This window comes from Pseudochaenichthys georgianus, chromosome 14 (assembly GCF_902827115.2).
Source record: "Pseudochaenichthys georgianus chromosome 14, fPseGeo1.2, whole genome shotgun sequence".
In the NCBI taxonomy this organism is placed as follows: domain Eukaryota; kingdom Metazoa; phylum Chordata; class Actinopteri; order Perciformes; family Channichthyidae; genus Pseudochaenichthys; species Pseudochaenichthys georgianus.
In genome coordinates, this window is record NC_047516.1 from 25,545,129 (window position 1) to 25,572,020 (window position 26,892).

At 41.8% G+C, this 26,892-nt stretch overlaps 1 protein-coding gene across 1 annotated transcript in view; it reads right to left on the reverse strand.

Moving 5' to 3' along the window:
• auts2a (activator of transcription and developmental regulator AUTS2 a) overlaps positions 1-26,892 on the reverse strand; it is a 288,131-nt gene that overhangs the window by 62,889 nt on the left and 198,350 nt on the right. The window lies entirely within an intron of this gene.

A 26,892-nucleotide genomic window follows, 5' to 3' on the forward strand; every position in this document is an offset into this window, starting at 1 on the left:
ACCTTCGTGGCTGCATGTTAAAAGGAGCAAAAACAAAGCATCCAGATCCTTCGGTCCCTGTGGCCATTCCAGAGTACACAAAGGGATCATAGAGACAAGCGAAAACCACTACATTAATTCAAAGCAACGTAGCATAACCGCCCTTTGCACCGAAATGTAAATGAACATGCAGGTTGTATGTGTTAAATGCTGCACCAATTTCTGGTATTTTTACACTGTTTGGCATACCGTATGTTTGATTGACATTTGCTGCCAAAGCATTATCATAAAATCCTAGCAACCACAGTAGGAACCACACAAAAACAATAATCACAGAAGGGAACAAAAATCCTCACATCTACCTCTTGCAACAATGCCCCTAGTTTTGCATTTTCTTCAGAATTTTTTCTGCCTTAGCTCAATTCCCCGCTACATTAACCTCATTATCCTTTGAACCTTTTCACTGTTAATGCCAAATGCAATTTGTATTCTGAGGCCAGGCAAAAAGCTCTAAACTGATTATCCCAATTTAAACCGTGGCAGTCTTAGATATTGTTGAGTCTGAAAGGGCCATCTCGCTGGTGAATGGGCTTCTCATATGCCTTCTGAGTTTCATGACACAATGTTGCGTCTGCTTTGCAAGGGATAAATTAAGCGTGTGAAAGTCTAAGCAAAGCCCTCATTTTCCAGTTAATCAAATCTTCCCCTAATCAAATTAGTGCACATAATTCCTCTGGATGCGTGGTACAAAAACAGCATTATCCCCCTCTCCGGAGCTGAAAGGCAGGGAATCAGCGTGGTGCCTCTCTCTCCTCTGCATGAGCGGCCCTCAATGGAAGAGGAGGGCCGGGGTGAGGTGGGGGGTGGAGGAGACCAGGGACGAAGGGGGAGGGCAAGGCTCTTCCCAGTGGCCTAACAGAGAAAGGCAAGGCCGGGTTTAAAGTTTGGCAGCGTTTAAGTTCCCAGCTCATTAAAAAGCCTGGCTCAGTGGCCACCTCCAGGGAGCACTGGAGCGTTGGCTAATGAGGTACTTGTTTAATTTTCTTTCAAAGGGCTGGACATCTGTGACACCCCCCAAACTCCCTCCCATTTCTCCCCTTAGCCTTCAACCCCCATGCCTCATCTTTTTTCTTCAAACCCCACACAAAGCCCATCTATCAATAGGCCGCCGGGCTCTCTCTGGTTTGATGAAGTGTCTCTCATTGAATAAGGCAGATAATACATTTGGAGGTGTGCAGAACAATCGCCATTAACTCTGATCTCTCCCTCAGAACAGTCAAAGCCCATCATGGAAATTCAATAGTGGTCAAGCTAAATGGATAAATGTTCACAGTCCACCGTAACGTTCTAATTGATTTCCCTTCATGAGATAATCCACTCTTCTCAATGGTATGCCTCACCACTCCCTTTCACCCCTGCCACCCCTCTATGGAGATACTGCAAATATCTCAAGCCAAAGAAAAAGGGGCGCGCTGGTCTATATTCATCTATTTAAAAAGTGGCCGTTTCATTTTGATGTAGTGGAGAGTCTCGAGTCCATTTTCTGTGACTCTGCCACACTGACCTTTGTGTGAGGCTGGGTCTCCGTATCCAAGCCCCATATCACCTCAAGAGACATTAAAGGCACCTCTCTCCCGCTATTGCTCTCTGTAATTGGAATTCAAAGCAGCTAGTGGCGCGTCTCTCTTCATTGGTCACTTCCACTTATTTCATAATGCGTCTCGATTCTTTCATTACGAGAGCTGTCGGACTCATATTTGCACCTTGATGCCCTCATAATGTCCCGGAACATGGGCAGAATACAAATGTGCTCTTTCTGCTGCCTACATTTCCTCCGCAGTCCTTCCATGCGATCTTCAGCTAACCACGCATTGCAAGAAAGGATATAGCTCATCACAGAGGAAGTGAGAAAGGTAGAGGGAAATGATTAAGCGGGCATGTCAGGAACATGGTGGTTGCCAGTTAAAAGGCCTCATGAAAACATTTGTCAATTTGCACAATGTAAGCAGGCTGTAACAATGTGTGTCGGGGTCAGCAGGTCAAGCCCATGGATCATGCCTCAGCTGGCGCGTGGTTATTGTTCCACGCAGCCTGTCAAAGCAGGAGCGGAGGGTGTGAGCATGAGTGTGTGTGACAGAGGGAAGATGTGGAGAGGAGGCGCAGAGGCCTTAGGGGTGATCATAACTAAAACACCGGGCTATTATTAGAATGCCACTAGAAAGCACCATCTGGGATGTTTAATGAGCCTTTATCATGGTGTTAAAACAGCCTCAAGTTCATTTACTGAAACAATATGCTTTTAAAATACCAGAGTAGATTGTAAACCAGCAACATATACGCTTTTCATGTATATCACTAAGTAAGAAACACTCCAGTGCAAATGTCTTTTAACTGACAGGAACTTTGGGGAGTTATATTGTGTCTGCCTTTTCCCTTTCTAAAAAGAAAACAGATGCAAATGAACAACCCAATAAATGCAAAGTCTTTGTACCAAACTGTGAGGCTGATAGGCTCACTTACGGTGGACTGACAAGCCAAGTTTTTTTTATACCGTCATTCGCCATATACCCTTGTAAAATGTCAGAAAGGTATGAAGGATCACAAATGATATACTAGCCAACTTGTTAGATACCATATGACATTTTTGCTTTTCTTGTATTTTTCTGTATTTGATTAAATCCGTGTTATTTCTGTTCTTAAAAAAAAAAAAAAAGCAACATCATTTAAACTGTCTTCATATCAGTTTACAACAAGAGAGGATTTAAAATACAAAGTATATAACCTATAACTACCAGCTTTCTCAGCACACTAGCAATACATGCTCCTCTTCTGTTTCCACATAAGTCTTGCCAGTGGTCAGGGTTAGTTATTTGCTGCAAACCAAATAAGCAACAGTAAATATATATTGGACTGGCTCACAGTGACCCCTGGCCCTGGGTTTCACCATGCAGCCTGATTCACCAAGTGGCCTCGCCAGCAGCAGTGGGCAGCGGCAGCAGACTGCATGCTGGGAGGCTGACCATGGAGGCGGAGGTCAGCACTGGGGTGATGGTTTGAGGGGAAGGGTGTGGGGTGAGTTATCCATCTCCTTACAGGCTACAGGCTTTCACTTAAATGTGTTTACTCATATGGGTCAAACTGTGGAGTATAACATAAATATAAATAGTAAAAGCTTCCTTTCACAGTGTGAAAGCTGTGAATCAGCTTGTTCTTAAAAATATATGCATGTGCAGAATGGACAGACATACATTTACAAACCTTATGGGGACCAGAGATGGATGAGTTATCAAACACGAAGACAGGGTTGGTTTAAGTAAATCCTCAGTTCAACCCACTGATGAGAGATTTGGAGTGACTGATGTCTGTGCACTTACAAGTTGCAATTGACAGTTCCAACGTTTGTAATTTTTGGCAAGAAAATGGAAAGATCCGCTATATTTCTCAGTATTTCTGAAGGAGCTGTCCGCAACTATATTGTGTTGAGGAAGCATAAAGCAGTCAGTCAAGTTGACAAAAGGTCAGTATCTCCCAGAATGCATTGTAAAGTCTACAGTATATAGCTGTCTAAGTGGGGAATGTTATACCACTACCATGCTTGATCACAGTTTTGCCTTCAGCTACACTGCTGCCCAGAGCCAACCTTTGTGGTAGAAGGAGATCGTTTGTGTTTTTTGAGAGCTTGAGGGGAGATACAATTGGCTCCTGGAAACCTGCCAACTCTTGGACTGACTCATCAGCAAGGATGGACCTTAAGACAGACAGAGCATTCTTCCTCTCATGCCTCAGATCTACCTAAGTGTGGGGTTAAGCCATGCCATATTGTTGCATCGTGTTTTGATGTCTCTGCTTTCCAAAACTCCTGTAGGCAATCGTGCACGACACAGCCTGAGGCACAGACACGTGTGTCCAGCTCTGGTCCATAAGCCCTTTGGAATCCATGTCTGTATTTGAGAAGACTTTATTGGACCTGACAGGACAGGAAAGCTTTTTCAGATACCTCAGAAAAAAATCGGATACCCCATACAGTCTATTACAAAGCTAGCCAATTGGCCGAGATATTCAAAAGATGCTTTATAGTAACATTGTGGTTGAGCAGTTGGCAACGTAAGAAGCGTAAACGACAAACTGAATTTCAGAAAAATATTTCATCAATTATGTCCTACCAAAGGCAATAATCAAACAACCTCAAACACGTCATTTCATATTTGTTTTCCTTGATACTGAGTGACAGGCAGAACAATCAAATTAAGTTCCTCTCAGCAAAAGTGTAATTATGCTCTAAGTAGGAACAAATCAACACACGTAGTGCAGTTGTATAGTAATATTGACACAATTCTTACCAAAGTGAGATTGAATAAGATGCATTAGACCCGGAGAGGAGAAGTTGTCTTTTCCACTGTCAGTTTTAATGATCTATTTAAGGAACAAGCCCCTTTAATAAATAAGAACGATGATTAGAAATGGTTCCACACCTTCTATAATATGAAAAGAACATGGCTTTGGTTTCTATCGTAATTTAACCTTTTTTTTTTTTTCTCGTTTCAGTTCTTCTGTTTCAGGTAGGTACTTGTGTTTGTGATGCTGATAATGAATTATTTAAAAAGAACAGTCTTATGACCAGTACAGACACATTGTGTACAGAACATTGTAGTTAAGTCAGAAGCTCTGACCCTCATAATGACTGAAATGCTTCAAAAGCAGTAGCCCTGTCTTTTTACAGTCCACAGTAACAAGCTCCAACCATAGGCAAACTCAATGTAATGCAGCAAGATGATCATGTGACCAGGGCTGCAACTTAGTCTATAAAGTAAACACATTGGAAAAGATTGAGACATTTGTTTCAAGTTAGATAGAATAATGTTTCATCCAAAACTTTAATTTCTTAGTTCCTTTTGTGTTTGGTTTAATATGCCATTTGTTAAATAGAAGAGTTTTGGAAATAATTCCTGTCATCAGCTAAATTAAACTGACCAGAGGCATTATGCTTAGCAAAAGACAACAATTAAAAACCTAGGGAAGCCACCATTCAAGCCTAGAGAGTGTGAGTGTTGGAAAATCAGATCAATTTTGGATCTGGTATCACTTCATTTTATCAAACTAAAGCATGATATTTACAAAGTGAGTAGCATAGACAAGTGGTTCTCAAAGTGGGGGGCGCGCCGCCCCTGGGGGGCGCAGAGGCATGCTAGGGGGGGCGCGAGAGACCAGGAGGAAAAATGGTTATAAAAAATAAATAATCATAATTTGAAAAATAATTGATTCGAAAATAATATCATGCAGTACAGTACTATTACGTCTGTGTTTCATTAAAGCTCGGCTCTGTGTGTGTGTGGAACGAGCCATTTTGTGTGTGTGTGAGAGAGAGAGAGAGAGAGAGAGAGAGAGAGAGAGAGAGAGAGAGAGAGAGAGGGAGAGAGAGAGAGAGAGAGAGCATGCACTGGTACCGGAGATCGTTGTTGTTAGCTTCTGGTGCTAGCGAGCTACGCTAACGGATATAAGGAGTGTTTTCAACAACAAAGTGGAGGAGAGTCCTCTCCTGTCAGACTGAGAGACTCAGTGAGCTAAAGAACTCTCAGTGTGATCTCAGTGGGTCTCAAACGTTTTGGTCACCATTAATGTAAACAATTATTTCCGAGGTACACATTTATATGATCATTATAGTTTAAAAAAAACAAGAGAATAAATGAAAAACAGCTATGAAATACTATATGACAGTAAAGCAAGAATAAAGTTTAAAAGGGGAGTGATTTGTAAAATATCTATAAAGAAATAGAAAATCTGTTTCCAGTTCCGTTTCATATGGGTGTTGAGAGAGGTATCTCTAGATCTCTTCATTTTGCTCTCAAAGTGCACCAGATTGATGCTTTTAACTTCAAGATTGAAAAAAATATCTTCCCGGGGGAGCTTGCCCCCGGACCCCCGTATGTGAGGTCCACACACCACCTATAAAAATAGCACTTTACCCCTGCTTACACCTATATGCCGTAAGCTGATTATCGAGCCTTCATTGTAACAGTCGCGGGTACACTGTGTATTTGCGTGGGGAGTGTTGCAGTAGAAAATTCCACTGTAGCGACCGGTACATTAATGGGAAACCCTACATGTTTGAGCACCCTCTATGAAACGTCAAGCTACCCCACAGCACCCCCAAAAGAAATCTCTGGCGCCGCCACTGAGCCTGACTATTTGTGTTGGGGGGGCCCGACTTTTTTTTTTCTCCAAAGGGGGGGCCTGATAGAAAAAGTTTGAGAACCACTGGCATAGACTAAGAGCCGGGTGGAATTACAGATAAAGTGGTTTGAATGGATAGTTATTTGTCCACACTAGAAGGTAGGAAGTAGACGTCAATCAGAGGGGTAAGACTTTTACAGACAAGCGCTCCTTTAAGGAATTCATGGTGATGAATTTAACTACTCTAAAATTGCTACAAAGAGTTTGTAACAAATGGAAAAAAGCTAGATAAAGACAAGGGCCAGGGCACATCATACCGATCACGGCATGAAGTGTTTGGGGTTGAGGAGAATTTCTGTTTTCGGAAATGGGCGGACACAATCCCCCCAAACAGCGACGTAAAAGTGTGGAAAGAGGGAGTTTCTAAAGATGTTCAACCATGTGATAAACCAAAAAAAGCGATTGGTTTCGTGTCACTTAATGCCCACGTTGTGAAATGGAAAGTTTAGGTCAATGAATCAGCAGCTCACCGAAACACCTGACGGGCTCAGAGGGGTTCTGCAGCTTGTCAGCAGGATAATTTGCCATCTGTACAGGGAGGCATTGTTTAGCTGTGGTGCTGCCGCTGTTTAACATAGCCACTAATTGCAATGACACTGCGATCCGACGGTCTCTTCAAGTACTGCTATACACTTAGTGTAAACTACATTAGCTGACAGTAAAATAGTTTGGAAGTGTCTGCTGTTATAACACAGATCACTGTGAGCATATGTTCAGATATGCAGCAGTATTTACAAATAAATGCAGCATGCTAATTGGTTAAGCTTCCAAATGCGTTATGTTTACACACACTACTGAGAGGCAATGATAATAGGAGCATATACAACTGTATTAAAGTACAAGCACTGGGATTGTAGCCACTTATTAAGCCACCAGATATTTAAGACTATTTGTACTTTACGAATAATTATTGAATACAAAGTAATTTTTTTTCAGTCCAAATATTTTAAACTAATGATGTAATTGCAGTTTCATATAAATCAAAGATGTCCACAGTGACATGCGAAGGTAGCGACGTGAATGCGGCTGCAATCGTTTGTAAATTCCCCTGGCAGATGTGCTTGTGTGCGTGTCTTTGATTAACTTCATTAATATACATGCCTCACTTTGATACACAGGCAGTAGCATATGGTAAAAAGCAGGAACAGGAAAGAAATGATTTGCTGTTTGCTCTGGAAAACAAACAAGCCAACAGGTCCTAGCAGATGGCGCTGTGTGCAGTGCTGGTGGGAGGCAATGTGCTGCATCGAGCTGCCGCCAACGAGAGCTCTCCTGTGGATGAAGAGAGTCTGACTATCGCCCTCGGCCTGCCGCATGGTAAACAAATAAAGCATCCTTCTGCTTTCCTGTGTGTTGAGCTTTTTATCCTGCGTTGATCTTACCTCCCGATTTCAAAGCACACAAAAAAGAGCTTGTTTTTGGCAAGTTAAAGTGCTCCAGGCTTGATGCTCCTCAGAAAGCAGCTTAAAGAAGAAATGTGTTTAATAATGGCTTTGTGTGCAGCTCTCATTTCCCTCTTTGCTCCCTCCGTCTTCTCTTAGCATGCCTGCAAGCGCACTTTCCACTTTGTTCCTATTTAAATAGGAAAGTTGGCGGCTCATTTACATTGGTAATAGATGTTGGTTATGCATCAGCAAGAAATCACAGTTTGAGCAGGGTTGTACATTTTTCTTCTTTATCACATGCATCACACAGGGAACCACCATTACTGCAATACCATGCCCTACTTGATAAAGTTAAACTAATAAACATTAAAGGGATCAAATGTATATTCCACAAAGGTAAAGTGAATTTGCCATCTGGTTACAACAAAGCAGCTATTTAAATGGAAAGGTAGAAAGTAAGAAAAGGAACCTACTCCAAGTGAATTCCTTCATATCTTGTTAAGGCACCACCACAAAAGTACTCTCATTAATGAAGGATACTTTATGATCAATGGCCGCTGCAGCATCAGGAATAGTGTTCTCTAACTTAATACAACCAAACACGTTTTCAGGTAAACAATCATTTGACAACCTCTGAGGCCGTCTCAGTGACTTAAAGGGGACCTATTATGTAAAATGCACTTTTTTATGTCTTTTATACATAAATATTGACATCCGGCCAACCTATCGTCTCCGGCACACGTGACACTCCCAACTGTGTATTCAGCAGGATGTCTGCTGAAGGCTTAGAGTAAAGTTGTTATATATATATATATATATATATATATATATATATATATATATATATAATACATATAATGGCACTGTTCTAGCGGTAAACACTTAAGAAAGAACATGTCAAGCTATGTGCTGTATCAGAAAAAGATTTGCTCACTTTTTGACCTGATCCATTTATATAAAAACCTGTCTGAAAATGAGCTGATCAGATTTTGGCCACTTTATGATGTCAATACGATTTTTTTTTGCTTGTGTAAGAGGGGCGTGGGGAGTGGCACCTTATTTTCTTTGTTGTATTGTTTGTGTTGTTTATGGGATGCTACAATGGGTGATCTGTTTCGTATTTCGAGCCAAACACTTCAGAGACATGTTTCGTATATAACTGAGAACTATAATATATTGATGAAAAACAGTATAATAGGGGACCTTTAAGTCTCTGTTCGTTTTGCTGGTGTTGACTGTATGGCTCGCTGCAACAATCAGTTAATATAAGTGAATCTACATAGACAACATATTATACAGTTATTAACTCTGCTATAGAACATAATGTTTTGTCTTTACAATACGGATTACAGCTCTGAAAACGCGATTTGCAAGTCATGTTGCATATATTTTGATTCAACTCCATTTCACCTTTGTTTTCCAAAGGTCGGGTTTATGAAAGGATCAGAGTGTAAGAAGGAAGAGAGAATAAAGTGCTTAGGTGGTCGGTTGTTCAAGAGTGACTATATCATTAGTCTCAGGTCTGCAGAGCCCGAGGCCCTGTCCTCTAATGCTCTCCCCTGTTTGCCGACCTGAATATACCTCGCCCCAAGCCAAGCTATAGAGCACAAGCTGCCAGTATGGATGTGCTGAATAATTCACAGGTCTGAGAAGATGGTCAATGGGCTGAAGGTAGTCTTAACATGAGTGGGTCATTACCTAAGGTTGAAGTTCCAACCATCTGGATCAAGAATTCAAAGTAATGAATGAGGCACCCTATTAGTGAAAAAACACACCAATCACGAGACAGAAATAACACAATGTTTATGGAAGCACTTAACTGAAAGGATGACGACTTTGAAGTGAATTATAATTTGATCAATGCTACAAATGTGGGTCACATGTTTTACAGGAACTGTCTCTATAAGCAGAGAAGATTGTAATTCACACATTTTTAACACATGTTCACTACATGATGTACTTTAGCACACTGGATTGACAACAAAATAATCACTATGGGCTTGAATTGCTGCCTTTTCAGCTTTAATTAAAGGGTGTTTACATACATACTGTTTAGGATTTAGAGCTCTATCATGGTTTGGGAACTATGTGTAATATGGCAATGATTACTTAACTTGATGCAAGCAACCAAATAGCTAACATGCAGCATTTTACATTTATTCATATTTAGTTGAAATTCAATAGACAGTGTATCACTGTTGGAACACTTGTAGACTACACTGTGCTACTCTTGCCAGCTTCACTTGTGCCCACTGTTTCTCTTTGTTAATGCTCCCTTTGTATTTTGGCATATTTCTGAGACAGTCATTTCTCATGTAAAATGTTTGTTTTGGACACTTTGGAGCTTTTATCAGTTCGAATGGAATAACATTGGTGAATGTCATTCAACATTGCGTAACAGATATTTGTGACAGTGTTTCTGACTGTAAGCGAAACGCGTTCTTGTCCTGCAGATGTCAACTTGACTTTGACATTGCACTCTTTATGAAAATAAAGAAGTGATAATATGTGAAAATATATGTATATAGTTGTGTGCTTGTGTGTCTATGTGTATATTGATCTATTGGTAAATGCAAAGCTAAGAGTACTTATTTGTTTTAAGAAAAACATGTGTATTAATATATCTGAGCTCCACTCTTGACCTGACCATCAACATCGGCACCTCTGCTGTCTCCCCGACCCAGACTGCAAGGAATCTGGGTGTGATCCTGGATAAAAACCTGTCCTTCACTGCAAATATCGCTGCTACAACCCGCTGCTGCAGATACACGCTTTTCAACATCAGGAAGATACGCCCCCAGCTGACCCAGAAAGCGACGCAGGTTCTGGTCCAGGCTCTCGTCACCTCACGCCTAGACTACTGCAACTCCCTCCTGGCTGGTCTACCTGCATGTGCCATCCGACCTCTGGGGCTCATCCAGAATGCAGCGACTCGCCTGGTCTTCAACCTTCCTAAATGTTCTCACACCACGCCGCTCCTCCGCTCCCTTCACTGGCTTCCGGTAACTGCTAGAATTCACTTCAAGACACTGGTACTTGCGTACCATGCTGCGAATGGATCTGGCCCTTCCTACATCCAGGACATGGTTAAACCGTACACCCCAGCACGTGCACTCCGCTCTGCATCAGCCAAACGGCTCGCTGCACCCTCGCTGCGAAGGGGACCCAAGTTCTCATCAGCAAAAACACGTGGGTTTGCTATCCTGGCTCCTAAATGGTGGAATGAGCTCCCCATTGACATCAGGACTGCAGAAAGCTTACACACCTTCCGGCGCAGACTGAAAACTCATCTCTTCCGACTCCACTTAGAGCGATAGAATGACTAACAAAGAACTGCTAACAGAGCACTTATATACTAATAAAGGACTGGCTTATCTAAAGCCAGTTGAGTAGCACTTGAACTGATTGGCTCCATGAAACCTGATGTACTTATATGATTCTGTTTTCCTCAAGGTTGTGTCTTCCTGGTCGAATGTACTTATTGTAAGTCACTTTGGATAAAAGCGTCAGCTAAATGCAATGTAATGTAATCTGAACATTAGGTTTATCATCAATAAATAGAGCAATTTGCCGTGATTTTTGAGATTTAGATTGAGGGTTGGGGTAGGACGATTTCAGAAATTGGTAGAAGAAATAATCTTTAGTTGAATTTACAGCTTGTTTTTATTACAGGTCTTCAACACAATATGCTTGTGTTGTATATTCAAATGAACTGTTATGTCTATCTGGGAATATACTTATAATATTCAAACTGCATAAGCAAAATCAATTTTTTATGCATTATGTATCTTTAAATATCTAAAAATGCTAAGCAGAAATTCACTCAAAATAAATGCCCTTATTATTATTTAAAGCATTTTTAGAGCGTAGCTGGTATCTAAGGCAGATAAAAGCGAGGCCCAACACAGATATCCATATCTTTTACCTCCCCACAACTTCAATTTTGGGCTCTAGCATGCATGAAATTAGGTTCTTTTCCAGCCAATTCTTCTGAGGACTGGTAAACTGAGGTTATTATTATTATTATTTCTTAGTTTGTTTAAATTACGCTGGCTATTACAGTGCATTTGTATATGTATATGCTTCTGCTTGAAGGCAGAAGTGAAGATTAATCGGTTGACTGTACCATTATCCTCTACAGAATTAACCACATGTAAACAAGGTCACTAATGCTGGGAGGTTGGTATCTACTCTCCCATCAGCAGATAGTCCATGTGTAAATAAAGAGTAATTATGAGCTGTGTAAGAGGGCAGTGTGTGATTTGTGTGACTGTCCCCTCCAGCTAATGATCAACAATTGGACAATCCGTTTGTTCATCATCCGAGTCGTGAGTTGTGTAACATCCACACAAGTGGGTAACCAATAATCAGATAGGTAACATATTTGTAGGCTTCTTTCATTGTCTGAACAACATTTCCAAATACAAACACATCAAAGAATGATCTTAAATGTGGTTCAAAATAAAATAAAAATGTGTAGGCTGTAAGTAGTATTGTTTTAAGTACAGCCGGATGGAATTCATAAGAAAAAGCTTTCAGAGGCTTTTATGTTTCCTTCGTTATCCAAGGCTGCGATTAAGATGCAGTTGCTCTTATCTAGAACCTTGATAGTGTTAATTTCATCATTTGCTGCCCATCATCACTTTTATTTTTATTTAACCTTTTTTATTTAACCTTTATTCAACCAGATAAAAAGCATTGAGATAAAATCTCATTTACAACGCTGACCTGGCCAAGAAGGCAGCAACGTTACACATTATTACACATAACACAGACATATAAAATACAGAGAACGCAACTAAGTAAACAAAAAGACGAAAAGCAGTCACTACATTGTGCATCACCTTGCCCTATATATCAATTAAGATACACTGTTTGCTGATGTTAATGATTAAAAAAGTTGCACGCACTGATTAAAGCATTTCCCCTTGATTAGTGAACAGTAAACAACGTAGCGCAGGCCATTGCTGATGAACGTGTCGTGCAATCAGCCGCTGACAGAGGAGTGAGAGAAATAGAGGAAAAGAAAGCAGAGCAGGAGCCACACAACTGAAGGTTTGGAGTCCATAAATAGGCAGCAGTTTTCCTTTCTAACCATTTTCCCAAAAGAGAAGAAGCCTGACTACTTAATTTGAGAAATCAAATTTAGTCAAGCGCCCCGTCGGCTCAAACCTACATCATTAAAGTTGCCAGCTAACAAACATCAAACACGAGGCAGCATTAATGAAGCAGATGTATTAATTTTCCATTTATGAGCAGCTAAGCAACTCACTGCTGCTCCCCGCACTCCCCCCTCTTCACTGCCTTTCTCCCTCTCTTTATCTGACAGCACTATTAATGATCTTTAATGCCCCACAGGCAGTAATAGGCCCCACTGGGAGAGCCGAAACACTGCGATTTGTATTGAGGATTTAGACATAACGGGGGGGAAAGGGAAAAGAATGAGATCTTGGGGACAGCTCCGAGGCGATTGATCAAGCGCAGGCCTCACAGGGGCGGCTGCCGCTCCGGAATAATAAATGACAGCCTCGCGATTAAATCAAACCTTCTGCTCAAAAGGGCCAGAGCGGCTGATTGTCACTAACAATCGAGCTGCTTTTATAAACACCTCTGGGAAAAGAAATCAAAGGCAGACAGGATGGGAAAAAAACTTCAATGGCAGTTTGGCTCTCAACACCTGACAGTTAACACGCATAGGGAGAGACAGACCAGAGAAGTCAAGGGAATGAAGACCTGTCACTGGCTAATCTCAAACCATATTTATATGCTACTACCTTAATGCACCAGATGGGACCTATGTTTCGACATCATGAATAATTAGAAATATGTTTATTATTAGCAGATACATGTTATCTAATTAGCTATTTGTTCAGGATCTGCAGCACAATATCTCCCTTGCAATATAAATCTGATGTTTAAATACAGTGACTTTACAATATGCTCCTGTGACATAAAAGGTCAGAAGCAATATAAATTACAGATGCCTGATGCGAGCAAGCCCTTTGTTGACATTGTGGCTAATGCTACTGTACATGGACACATCTAATTATCTGGAGCGGAGGATAACCCAGATACATAAGCCTGCACCAACATTAACCTATAATTAGATATGCTATGCTTTCCAGAGCTCAAGCTTCCTGCGGCTCACCCTTAAAGCTGTTTGTTTGTTTCTTCATTAAGCTCATTTACAGCTCTCTAGAGACTGAGCTGGATGCTATCTTGTTACAAGTGTTTGTTTGTGAGAGAGACAAAATGCTGATAAATTCAGCCTACATACTGTATACTGTATACTCAGCTGTGCCTCCTGTTTAGAAAGCAGTATGTAAACCACGGCTCCATCAGAGTTATGTTTATTTTGGAGGATTCTGTATATGTACCTTCAAGTCAGTACCAATGCAGGAAGTAATATGTACGTTTATGTAGTGTGGAGAAAGATCGGGTGGAGGGTGTGTTTGATTTTAATGCCAGAAACTGTTGTTGTTTTATTTAGCTAATGCTGTTAGCGCTCTTAAAAGTCAATTAGAATGCTTAACAGGCAGGGATTTGTGTGTTGTCAATGTATTGTTATGTACACAATGTTACACACTTTGTTTCTCAGAGAAGAGAAGAAATACTATTCTAAAAAGGAGCTGACACATGGTGTCTCTTCACTTGTACACTTGAGGGGTCAGAGTTCATATGGTGAGGGATTCCATGAGCGGTATGCGCCGGCCTGTGCCTTTACCTTGGACTTCTAATAGAACTGCTCGGGTCTTGATAGATTGAGTGGGGAAGTTCATGAGATCTTTCTAGAGGGTTATTAAGAATAACTTTTATCCAATGACCTTTTCCCCCTCTGTCTGTGTCTGTGTATTCTCTTGTTCCGATTAACCCAGTCACATCTTTTTTCTTGTTTTGTATCTATATCTACGCCGGGATCCGGAGTCGAGGCTGATCCTCTTGCTGTAGTCCTGTGTCTTGGATCCTCTATCCTGAGTTCTGGATTAAGTCGTGGACTTCGGGTCGTGGCTGAACCTGTCCCTGCGGTCCTGCCTTGGGTCTCGTCATGCTGCTTCCCTGATGGCTTCCACAGGATTGTAGCTGACATCCTCGTGGATTCATCTTCTTATTACAGACACATGCATTTCCTAACATTCGGTCTATATGCTGTAAAATGTATTATCTCTTGGATTTACACACGGCATCTATTGCACGTGTCTGTCCGTCCTGGGAGAGGGATCCCTCCTCTGTTGCTCTCCCCGAGGTTTCTCCCATGTTCCCCTTAAACTGTGGGTTTTCTCTGGAAGTTTTTCCTTGTACGATATGAGGGTCTAAAGCTAGAGGGTGTCGTTTTTCTCATACTGATATTCTGAACAATCTGTGCTGTTGTATTTGCTGTAAAGTGTCTCTACTGTAGGCTATTTTTATTATATATGTACAGCACTTTGGATCGACCAAAAATCGTTTATAAATGTGCTATATAAATAAAACTTGATTTGATTTGACACACTGCTGTATTAACTTCAGCCATATAAAGCTTACATCCATTAAATGTCAAATCTTTCAAGCTAATTATTTTATGTAATATTGTGAGTTATTCCGCAGATTGTACCTGTGCCAAAACCCTACCACACAGCAAAACACTTGTGATGCCCAAACACCAATATCCACATAGCACATACTAGGTGCTTCGGGTCTATCTTTTTCCCTCTCACTCTCTCTTCAGACAGCGGCATCATCATCATTTCCTGCCTGCTTCACTGTGGCAGGCGGCAGTGGGGTTAAGCTGCCACCGATGCAACGATAGCGAGAGGGGGACTGCTGCAGCTGGGGGTTGCAGATAGCACATTCTGTCAAATAGTGTCAGGCTGCCTGCATAATGAAGTGAAGACACTGGCGGTGGGAGAAGAAAAAATAGGAAAAGGGATGGTTTCATTTTGTATTGCTGAAACTGATACGGTTCGAACACCATCTGAAAAGCAGCAGGAGCCTCAGCTTACAGGCAGAAGGAGATGAAACGTGAAGTTATGGCCTGATTAATTATTATTGTAACACAGTATTTCTTTTTCTTTCTGCAATGTGTTCTGTCTCAGTCTACACCGGTCAACATATTTACTGTTACTGCCTATTCACAAAGATTCTGAACAAGTGCATGGCACGATACCTCAATCACATACCATGTTAAACCATGAGTCTTATATTTTGTAGTTTAGGACATGATTGCCTTAATCTATTATAGCATTGTAATTGCCCAAAAACAATAAGGAAACCGTTTTAATTTGGAGGTACATTAAAAAGTGAATGGACCCAAAAATTGTTTTAATAATGTGTGCATAGTAAAACTTAGTGGAAGCATGTTAAGTTGACATTAACACGTTAATGTTAACAACGGACAATTTGGATAATACTGCAACCTTTCCCCTATGTTTACGTTTCCAAACTATTTTCATAGTCATCGGACTACAGTTTATTTTAACAAAGTTTTTTTAGATTCAAGTACATAAATGGTAATGTACTGACATGTTTATATTACATTACATTATTACATTACATTGCATTTAGCTGACGCTTTTATCCAAAGCGACTTACAATAAGTGCGTTCGACCAACAAAATACAAACTTGAAGAAAACAGAATCACATAAGTACATCAGGCTTCATAGAGCAAAAACATTTCAAGTGCTACTCAACTGGCTTTAGATAAGCCAGCCCTTTATTAGTATATAAGTGCTTTGTTAATAGTTCTATCGCTCGAAGTGGAGTCGAAAGAGATGAGTGTTCAGTCTGCGCCGGAAGGTGTGTAAGCTTTCTGCTGTCCTGATGTCAATGGGGAGCTCATTCCACCATTTTGGAGCCAGGATAGCAAACCCACGTGTTTTTGCTGATGGGAACTTGGGTCCCCTTCGCAGCGAGGGTGCAGCGAGCCGTTTGGCTGATGCAGAGCAGAGTGCACGTGCTGGGGTGTACGGTTTAACCATGTCTGATGTATATAGCTGATGTATGGTCTTAAATAGATTTAAAACCAGCTAAGTTGAATAACATGAACACTTCTGTTCAAACAATAAAGTGTTCACAAAGTTTTGGATTGAGTTGACTTCACTTCAATTCAAGTGAAGCCGTTGGACCAAGGTGTGAGGCAGCGGCTCTCATTGAAGGCAGCCTTGAAGACACACTGGCTGATAGAACTGCATCACATTAATGTTGCTTTAGATTGTTCATCTCAAGAGCTGAGGCATTTGTCATCATTGGACTTCCCTTGATCAATGCCTTCTTTATCATGATAAGTTTCTCAACTGACTTCTACCCCCCGCCGCCACAAACACACACACATTCTAAAATGCCTGCACGCTTGCCTACACTTCTCCCCTGAACACCCAATGATTTCATTAGTTTCATATTAGGATTGATGGGGCTCTTCTGAGGGATATAAATCAATTTGAGAACACTTTTCTTAACCTCAGCCTCAACCTGCGATGGAGCCATCAGGCGGAGGGGTGGCTGAGGGGCAAGAGGCTGGAACAGCTACATCATTGGTTTGCTTTTGCTGGGGGGCAGGGTGCACAAGTTATTTTGCCTTCAGGGTTTATGATGGAAAGAGTTCCCCCTTCATGCACTATCTATCCACCCAAGAAAGCTCCCTGTCTACCCAGTCTCCTCCACCTTTTCCTTTCATCCCTAGTGCCTTCCATCCATCCTTCCATATCGCCATGATTTACAGCTATTACTCATGCGCTTCCTGGGAATTGATTTCCCGGGAACTGTGCCTTGTGCCCATCCTTTCTGTGGGGGCCATAACGATCAGGCTGTGGATCATTAGTCTGGACCACTGTTTTCCACTGCTCTGCTGGCTGGGCGCCATACATCTCCCCCCCTCCTCCAGAGTCACAGCCACAGTTAAATTGCCTGTCCCCTTCCCCTCTTCTTCTACCCCCACCTCCCCAGCCCCAGTCACACCTCATGATCCTCATCTGTCCTCCTTTGCACCACAGCATTTATCGTAAAAGCAAGCTGCGCTGGAGCCAAAGCCAGTGGTGAGTGTTTATAGGCTATTCACGACTGAGGAAATCCCCGTCTTGTTTCTCCTATCCTCAAATGCTGACCTGTTACTCAGCAGACAGACACATGACACATCCTTCATGTTATTTGTGAAGAAAGACAATGACAGGCAGGGAAGCCATTTCTCTACAGGTGGCTTCTCATGACAGACGCTGACTGGGTTAATATGAATAAGAAAGTGATGGAGTCAGTTCGTCACCAGGAGGGCATGAGAGAGCAGAGGAGCTCAGGGCTGAAAGGCTCTTATTACGCCCTCTGAGGAACAATATGTTCTGATTTGTTGCATTTGCTTCTTGACAATGTGCCAGAATTGAAGGCCTGATTGAGCTTCCAGGGGTAATTTGAAAGACCAAAGCCAGTATTTTTCCTTGAGTGCTCAGCAAGTTGCCGTTGTTTTCTCTTTTCTGTCACTCTGCAATCTTACATTTACCAGAACAATACACGGACACTTAAGTTTGACACCAGTGCTAATCGCGCCCATTCAGTCTCGGGACATCATCGACGGCCACATTCACATTAAAGACTACAATTTGTTCTTAAATGAGAGATCTGGCTCCATTCAACTTCATTGTCCTGGTATTAATACACTTTTTTGTGCCTTAAAGTTGAAGTCAGCATTACTTTAGTTTTAAGAAATGACTGCAGAAATCAACTCCAGCTGCTGTCTCGTGGTTCAACAGGATCAGCTTTCTCCAACTCACCCATGTCTCACAGCTGCTTGATTAATTGCATTTCCAACTGGGGAATGAACCCAAAACTGGTCAAACAAGCATCTTGCTGTATAATGAGGCCGAGGTAAAACAAACAGCAGCTCAGACAAACAGCCTTGGCTGCCTCTAGTGGCTCTACACTGTGCTCTGGCATTGGCAGCGGAAGCTTCTCGAACTGAAGCCTGGGCCTGGCAGCATGCACTGGCAGCGATGATTTACAACAGCATTTAAGTGAATTTAATAAGCAGAGTGAATGCTTCCCGTCGCTTTGGCATGGCCTGTGCCTGGGCTCTAATCATTCAAATATTTTGGCAAAAGGCAATGCCCCGCTCTTCTCCAAAAGAGAATAATGAGACACGGAGCCCTTAATCACGGCAGATCAGTTCAAATAAATGAAAAGAGAATCAAAAGCATTCTTTGCCGAGGCAGCCCCTCTCTCTGTCCAAATGAGCTAACAGAGGGCCAGATCTGTGAGATGGAGATTTACTCAGGAGAGAGAGCAGATTTTCCATGACTCGTGAAGCGGTGTCTCACTCTGGCAGACTAGAAAGTAGTTCTGGAAGAAACAAGGCACCATTTTTGTTCCATTGTCTTCAACATGGATGTTCAAAGTAATTATCAAGCATGCAAATATATACAGACATAGAAACACAAATATTCTGACCAACCCAAATGATGGCCTGTGATCTTCACAGCTTTTTAAATCACACAATTTTTCCACACTTGTTCTCCAATCACATCTCAAACGCTTTCTGGAAACCCACGCAAAAACGACGCGGTAGCTCTGACACCTCATCCCAACTCAATTATTCACCATGCTTTCACTTGCCAAGCCTTTCCTCTGCCAATCTGAAGGCCTTCCACGTACTGCGCTTGCTGAGACATCGCTCTAACAAACGATGCTGTCAGTTAACAAGATGGAAAAACATTCTGTTAATTTTTTCTCTCCCTTCTTCCCTCCCCTCCTCGGCAATGAGTCTTGATGTGCAGAGACGAGGGCTGGATCACAGCTTGCCTGGGGGAAGCCTGACACAAGACAGGCTGCCGCTGACATGATGAGCCTTGAGACTGCTGGCAAAATCTTGTGATGTCACTTCCCGCTCTCGACAGCTCTGACACCCTGGCATGGGGTGCTGGGAAGGCGAGGAATAGAGGGAGCTGCTGGAGTGCTAGTGGAGGTGGTGTCTGGGAAGGGGAGGAAGCGGGTGGAGGCTTGCTGAAAAGAAAGACTGGTGCGTCGACTTCGCAGCTCTTCTGTTTTCTTTAATGTTCCCACTTTTATCAGCAGTCGGAGCTGTCAGCAGTAATCACGCTTGTACTGAAGAGCTGCACAGACGATAAGCCCGGCCTGTCAGCGGCACATCCACCGCGGCAGACATATGCTGCTGCCGCTCGCCACGTCTCTCTTTATGCATGATGGCATTCTCCCTAGAGAGGAGAGAAAAAGCTCAGAAGGAGCTGGATTATCCTCACCAGGGAGATGGAGGGAAACTATCATATCTTCTTAAACAGGGGTGTACATGCATGTGGTGTATGTGTGTAATTTGTAACAGTGAAGTAATACTATGATACATAGTAGAAAGATCATTCAAAAATACTACAGGATAACCTTCCTAGTCCCTTATGGCAGTAATATTTGTATATGGTAAATTAGGTGATAAACAATGACCACAGCACGGCAGGACACAATGCTATACGCTAAATGTTCACATTTCAATTAGATTGTTTAAAAAAATTATAAAGATACCATTTGAAAAATAAAAATAAATTGGACCAGAGGCAAATAAAGCTGAAAAGTGTACAACGTCAAAATGAAACGGATTCTGTGATCCTATAGATGTGTTTCCTGTGACAGCCTCATGTAAGGAGACTGGTGTGTCGCTAATAACTGTCACATCAATCTACAGCGACAGTGACACATGTGGACTCATGTCAAAGCTGGTCGGTCGATTTTATAGCTACAAGGCAGCATCATAACAGACAGGAATAGTAATTACACACGCAGAAAAACATGGGGATGCTGCGGTCGAACCATATGCATGACAGGCGTGGTGCAACATAAATAATGGAAAGTGTGGCAGTCAAATGTTGCCAGGCATTTGGTTACCAATTATCCTTCTCTTGTGAGCTTTAAAGCGCTGTGCATTGTTTACCGTTAACAGACGTAATTGAATAATAATGTTGTTTCCCCACCTGTTCTCTGTGTATGGTAGATAGCTGTTTGGTTAGAATAAATTATCTGTGCTCTCCCTCTTCCTCTCTCGCTCTGACAATGGGGCTGAGAGGCCTGCCCTCACAATGGCCATTAAAATAATGTACCCTAACCTGAGCAGGGGTTAACCAGCTAATGTCCTCAGTGGACATGAATAATGCAGATCAGGTTCCTAAACAAGCACACAAATGAATCTATAAATCACCCAGGTCAGGGCAGTCTTATTAGCCCCCCCCCCCAACAACCTCCTTCCTGTGTCTCTGTTGGATTGGTTCCTGTCAGGCACCTGCTGAGGCAGCTTCCTTGAATAAACATGTGGCTAAATGTTCGGCCATGCAGAAATGAATGCATTATGTAGCAGCTCACCTGTCCGCTTTTCATACTGAGGTGGAAGGGAGAAATTGCTTGACATTTTTCTTTTATTAAACATTAGTTTGAAATATTGAACCAGAAAGATGGGTGAAATATCATCAACACCTTGACAACTAACAACAAAGCAATATATTGACCAAACATAATTTGTTGTCATATCTGACATATGTTGCTTATGGCTAAGGTCATCTGTTGTTAGGTTGTTTGTATTGCATTTTATTTTAAAACGTAGTTTAATAGTCTGTCTAAGGCCTCCCCCTTTACAGTGTTCCTTTAATTAATTCCATTAATCTGTAGGTGTTCTTTTTTTATAGTGTCCATTTAAATACATTGATTCAAAACAGGATCTCATCATTTGTGTGGACTTTTCTCAAAATGCTTTGCTAAAATAATTTCCCGGCATACTTTATAATAAGTCCAGTACCAATTTTAAAAGAGATACAAAAAATAATTATTAGCTTTTTAAGCATGTATTGTTATTGTTGTAAACACATGCTGAGCTAATATTTGACCACAATGGTTTTTCTAATCCTTCTGGAATTGGATTTAACCAGCAAATCATAATCAAAGTATGCAACAACACTATGGGAACAATGCAAATAGAAAACAAGGAAATCTCAGTTAAATAAACTAATAAGAAATAGGAAATGAACCTCAGCAGTTTACTTCCCAGATGTTGCAGAGAAAAAGAGAAAAAAAAAAAAAAAAGATAGATACGTTACGGGCTGAAGAATGCTCAACAGTCTCTCTGTGAACAGTGAGAGTGGATTAATATGGATTTCATGTACAGGCGCAGATGAATTGCCAGAAAAAACAACAACCAGTAATACAGCGGTGCAATTCAATATTTCAGTGGCCTCTACTTGCTGTTGTCAGGGCTAAATAAAATGTTGCGTTCATTTTGCTTCTAAAGATTTAAGAACGTGTCTTTCATCCAACATAAAGCAGTACATTTGAAAAACAAAAGTTGTATCACTTCTTAAAAATGTACCCCATAACAACTCTTCCTACAGGTCCTGTGGTTCTCAAAGATTGATGGTCAAACTATAAAGCCCATCCCACATCAAAATAATCACTGCTGGACACAAAGCAGAAAGTATTGTGTTGAATATGTGCAGTGATCAGGGAAGCACAGCAGTTTAGTTCACATCTCAACTAACCCTGTTTCATTTATCATATCGAGTATGCGCTCCTCCATACTCCATCAAACAAAGCCACTGCTAGCTCACAGAGTCATTTCCCTCTCTCCCAATTACAAATGAGTCCATTAGTGTGTCTGCAGTGAGCCCTGTGCTGTCCCCCAGTAATGGCTTGTGAGATTTCCATCATAATCATAATGGCTCCCAGAGCAGCCATGAGTGCAGATGGAAGGTCGCTCATAGGTAATGAGCTATCTCCCCGCCCAAAGGGCACATGTATTTTTGCTTTGTTATTTGGAACTGTATGCCTAGCATAGTTTGCTTGTCATGACACATTGTGTTTGAAGATGTGGTGGTGGATTAAAAAAAGGAAGGGTAGAGTAGCATCTAGCATTTATTATCATCATGAAATCAGGGTTAAGGCTGGGACTTGATGCAAAAAATGTAACATTACCGATGCAGTCGAGTAACAGCTCACAACAAATTCTATCTTCGCATTAGTTTGCACCCTCACAATCTTTCCGTCTCCCTCCCCTGGTTGTGTAGCAGTGCCAAGCTGAAATATCATTATGGCCAGCACTGTCAGTATGACTCACCTCTACTTGCCATTCGTAACATCACATTATTTCTATTTGGCCTGGGATCATGGCAGCCAGCACATCTGCATCTTCTGCCAATTATTCTCCCAATGCTGGTCTTGGTAATACTTGGAGTGTGTGTGCTGCCTGACTGGACTAGTGAGCTGGCTGTCTGCATAGTCATGGGGGCATGTGAGACTGGGTGGAATGGGTTGATAAGATGCTCGCTCTGCCCATGCTTAATTGACCAGAGAGCTATGTGTTGTTGTAGTTGCGGGTCATATGAATGAGTTGACCTGACATTTTTATGTAGGATTCTGGTTTCATAAAGGCTTGTGTTTGCCTAACGTTTCAGTGTCTGCTTGCACACATGTTGGCGACGAATCACGGTGGGCAACATTGTTTTCCAGAGTATTATAGGGGATCATCTGACCTAAGTGTGTGCTGCTTGCTGGAGCCGTGGTATGATTCTCAGCACATGCTAATATTAGCCAGCCTTGACACATGCCTGTATGATACTCACTTTGTTCTTGGTTTTTACTAACCAGCTAACAGCACAAAGGCCGTTTTTTTTAAACAAACAAGTCTAATAACCTTTCCTTTAGTTTGAAACATATTTGTTTCGGGGCGTTTTCATGCTTATGACCCTTCTTTTTCACCCTTGGATGTCTGTTTTTGTCAGGTTTCACCCTGCTGTGATAGAAACGTCTTCAACATGCCCACCAGCTCAACGTGAATTCTCTGGAGAAAGAGCAGTGCTATTCAAACATAGGCTCAATCGGACATTACAAAGACCTATCAGCTGGTGTGGTCCATTTGATGTCCGGTGTTAAAAGTTACTTTCTTGTATTAACCATGACTTACATATTCTGCGTAATAGCAAGGCACAGCTACAGCTATTTTAACAAGATCACAGATTTTTCAATAATAGTCCAGGATGATCCATCATCTTACAACATAATATGCTAAATAATGAATAGAGTAAAGAATGATCCGTGAGCAGACCTCTAGCATCGGCGCTGCCCCCACAGTCTGGAAATCCAAAGGCAGCTCGCACCCCACTGGGCTGAATCAAAAGGAATGGAGTATTTACTGCTTATGCAGCCTTTTTGTACATTAGTCATTAGGGCCTTCTAATGATAGAGAAATATACATAAGGGTCAGCCACAGTTCTATAGTTAAGTTCACCCGTTCCCGGGAGGTCTGCCGTCTCCCTCTGCTTTAATTTGAAATCATGCAGAGGCAAAATGGTAGCCGTTTGATTTATCCCTTATTACATTGCTTCTTAAGAATGTGTCAGGCGGCCTCATGAATTCATTCATCTCCATAAGCTTTCTCAGCGCCACTTAGGGCTTGTGTAATCTGGGTGAGACCCCTTATCACTTCATTTGCACAAGCAGGAGACTATCAATTCCTGTCCAGCATGTGGGCCGGGGGAATTAGAGCAGAGGTGTTTGGATGTGTTCAGACCAAGCTGCAGTGACAAGAAACTGTTTACTCATTGAACGCTATGCAGGTGTTCCATTTCACACCCTATATTTACAATATTAGAGAGCATTAGCTAAATATATTTGCTATTTTATTGCTTACACTCTATTCAGTGAAGATCTCGATAGACAGGCGATTTTCCACCATGAGTCATTGACGTAATGCCATTGTGAAAGGAGAGACACTTAAAAGCATTTAGCTGGTGCCTAGCTCCACACTGCAGCCTCATAAAGCCAGACAATGGCTGAGCTTAATAAGAAACAGAATGGATCCCATGAGTGTGGAGGACCCATCAAGCTGGGGAATTTCATTTAATTTCCCCGGGGCCGTCTATGTCTTGTACACATAATTAGAGCCCAACATGCAATGCTCCTTGTGTTTTGTCAATAATTCCCCAAGGAGCAATCAGGACAAGGGTTGGACATGCCTCTGTGACCTGGGCTACTTGCAACAAGCTCAGTCACCTAATTACACTGCCTCTAACAAGCAGTGTGGTGGTGCTGGTGGTTGTAAGGGAAGGATGTGGGGTGGGGGAAGGGGACCGGCCTGAGCCCAGGAGCCCACAGCCCCTTCGAAGAGCCCCTGATGTCATTAGGATTGTTTGTTGCTGCCGCCATGCTTATTTTGACAAGCCAGTTGTCCATTTTCCTCATTTAGGATTATTTTCTACAGTGACTCACCGCCTCTGGAGGCTTACGCGACAGACGATTAAAGATATACACAAGATTATTTTACATTTTTGTGGTGTATAATATTCTATTTTATGTCCACAACAACAAAGATGTCTAACCAAACAATCCTCAGAGGACTATTTACACAATCCAAAAGTTGATTAGGTCGTAAAGTCAGTGAGCCAGTTTTCACAATATCTTCATGTCGTTTTATTTGAGTTGTTGCACAATAAAATTCCCGGGGATTACCTCACAAACAACTAACAAATGTGACCCAACTAGGGACACTAATCTATCGACTATTAATGATAACTTGCGTAGGTACTGTAAAAGTACACACTGAAACCAAAACAGAAAATCACTCAATTGAATGAAATGCACGTTTACTAAGTACTAAACTAAGTCACAAATATTTTGACGGAGATATTTTTTACTACATTTTTAGTAAACGATCAAATTGTATTACATTATATGCCAAAGACTGAAAAACTGCCAGCAACACTGTTCATTTGGGATCGTTTACAGTGTTTGTGTCGAGGGCACTGGGATGCTTTTGCCATCTAACAAAGTGCAGATAGAGAAATCCTGCCGAGGCTGCAGGGATAGATATTTTCTGTGGGTGAGCTGAGGCAACTGTGGAGAGAGCCAGGAGCCAGTCAATTCTGAAGCAAGTTGCCTGCAGAAATCATTGGCTTGACAAAAGGGCAATGAGAGGGCAGAGGTTTGTGTGAGAGTCACTGGCCCAGTTGCTGGGGGGGCTTATGTGTGAGCCGGGCCTCGACTGACATCCGCCGAGCACAGCGAGAAAGTTTAACCTTGGCGTGTCGGAAAACTCACTCTCAGCAGGCAGAGAGGGCAGATCGAGAGACAGTGAGGGATGAAGAGAGAGTGTGCGAGAAAAGAAATAGGCGCTGCAATAGGCGCTCTGCATAACAACCATTTTTTTTCATAAGCGGCCTGTTTCCAGAGACACTGGTTTGAACTTAAGGTCTTACTACATGCATTATTAAACACCGGTAACTGGCAACACGGCCTCATAAATAGAGATGAGGACAGACACCCGAGGAGCCGGGGCGCTGCTCACTCTTGATCGGCCACAAATCCCCCGGCCTAACATGACCCAGAGGGTTCTACATACACAGTGCCTCTACCCAGCAGCCCTGTTTTGATTCTGTCTTCACACCTGACAAATGGCACCACATGGAGTAAGTTCATTATAGCATACGTCAATTGTATAAAAAATGCATGTAATTTAGTTTAACTCAATATCTTTGGCAGGATGGCTGTTATTTTTGGCTGAGCGCTGAGGCCAATTTGAGCTGTGCTGCTAAAACAACATTAGTAACATTATTTCAATTTGTGGAGCTAATGGTGTGCTTAACAGATGGCTAGGAATAATATGCCATTCATTCTATATTCTATTGATAAAACAGTCTTGCTGCTAATTGTTATATCATGTGTGCAGAACTTCTATAATGGAAAGAATCTGCCACATTATACTCTCACTTCGGACCAACATTTCTTTAACTGTGGTTTTGTTTCCACGTCAAAGCCTCTCTGTATGCGACCCATCTCATCAAGTCTCTGATATGTACACAATTAGCTTGAGACACTTTCATTTTCCAGGTCAGGAAAGATGGAAATGGATTTTTTTTTTCATGGGAGTGAGCATCTCAGTCAAACAGCATTTATGTTTTTTGTTGCTGATTGAATTATTTTCCAGTCTCTGTGTTCTCAGCTTGTGCTGGGAATTGAATCATTGCCATTGAAACATGATTCACTGCTGCGACTGTTTTCCCCCCATTCAATTTCAAGGACTTGGCAACCTTGTCCTATTCAAACACGTGCATTATTACCTTTTATTGTTGGCCACAAATGAATGGTGGGTTTGAGCACTCTAGAGGGTAACACATTAGGGCTTGTATACTATCACGTCTCAAGGTAAGAGTCAACCTTCTGCAATCCTGTGTCTCAACATCAAAACTGTTGTGCGGAAAGCTATTGTGAAGTCTCAGAAGATAATCTCAAGAGCAATAGCAATGCTTTTTGTAGATGCAATCTTTTTTAGATTGCATTCCACATCCTTTTGAATAC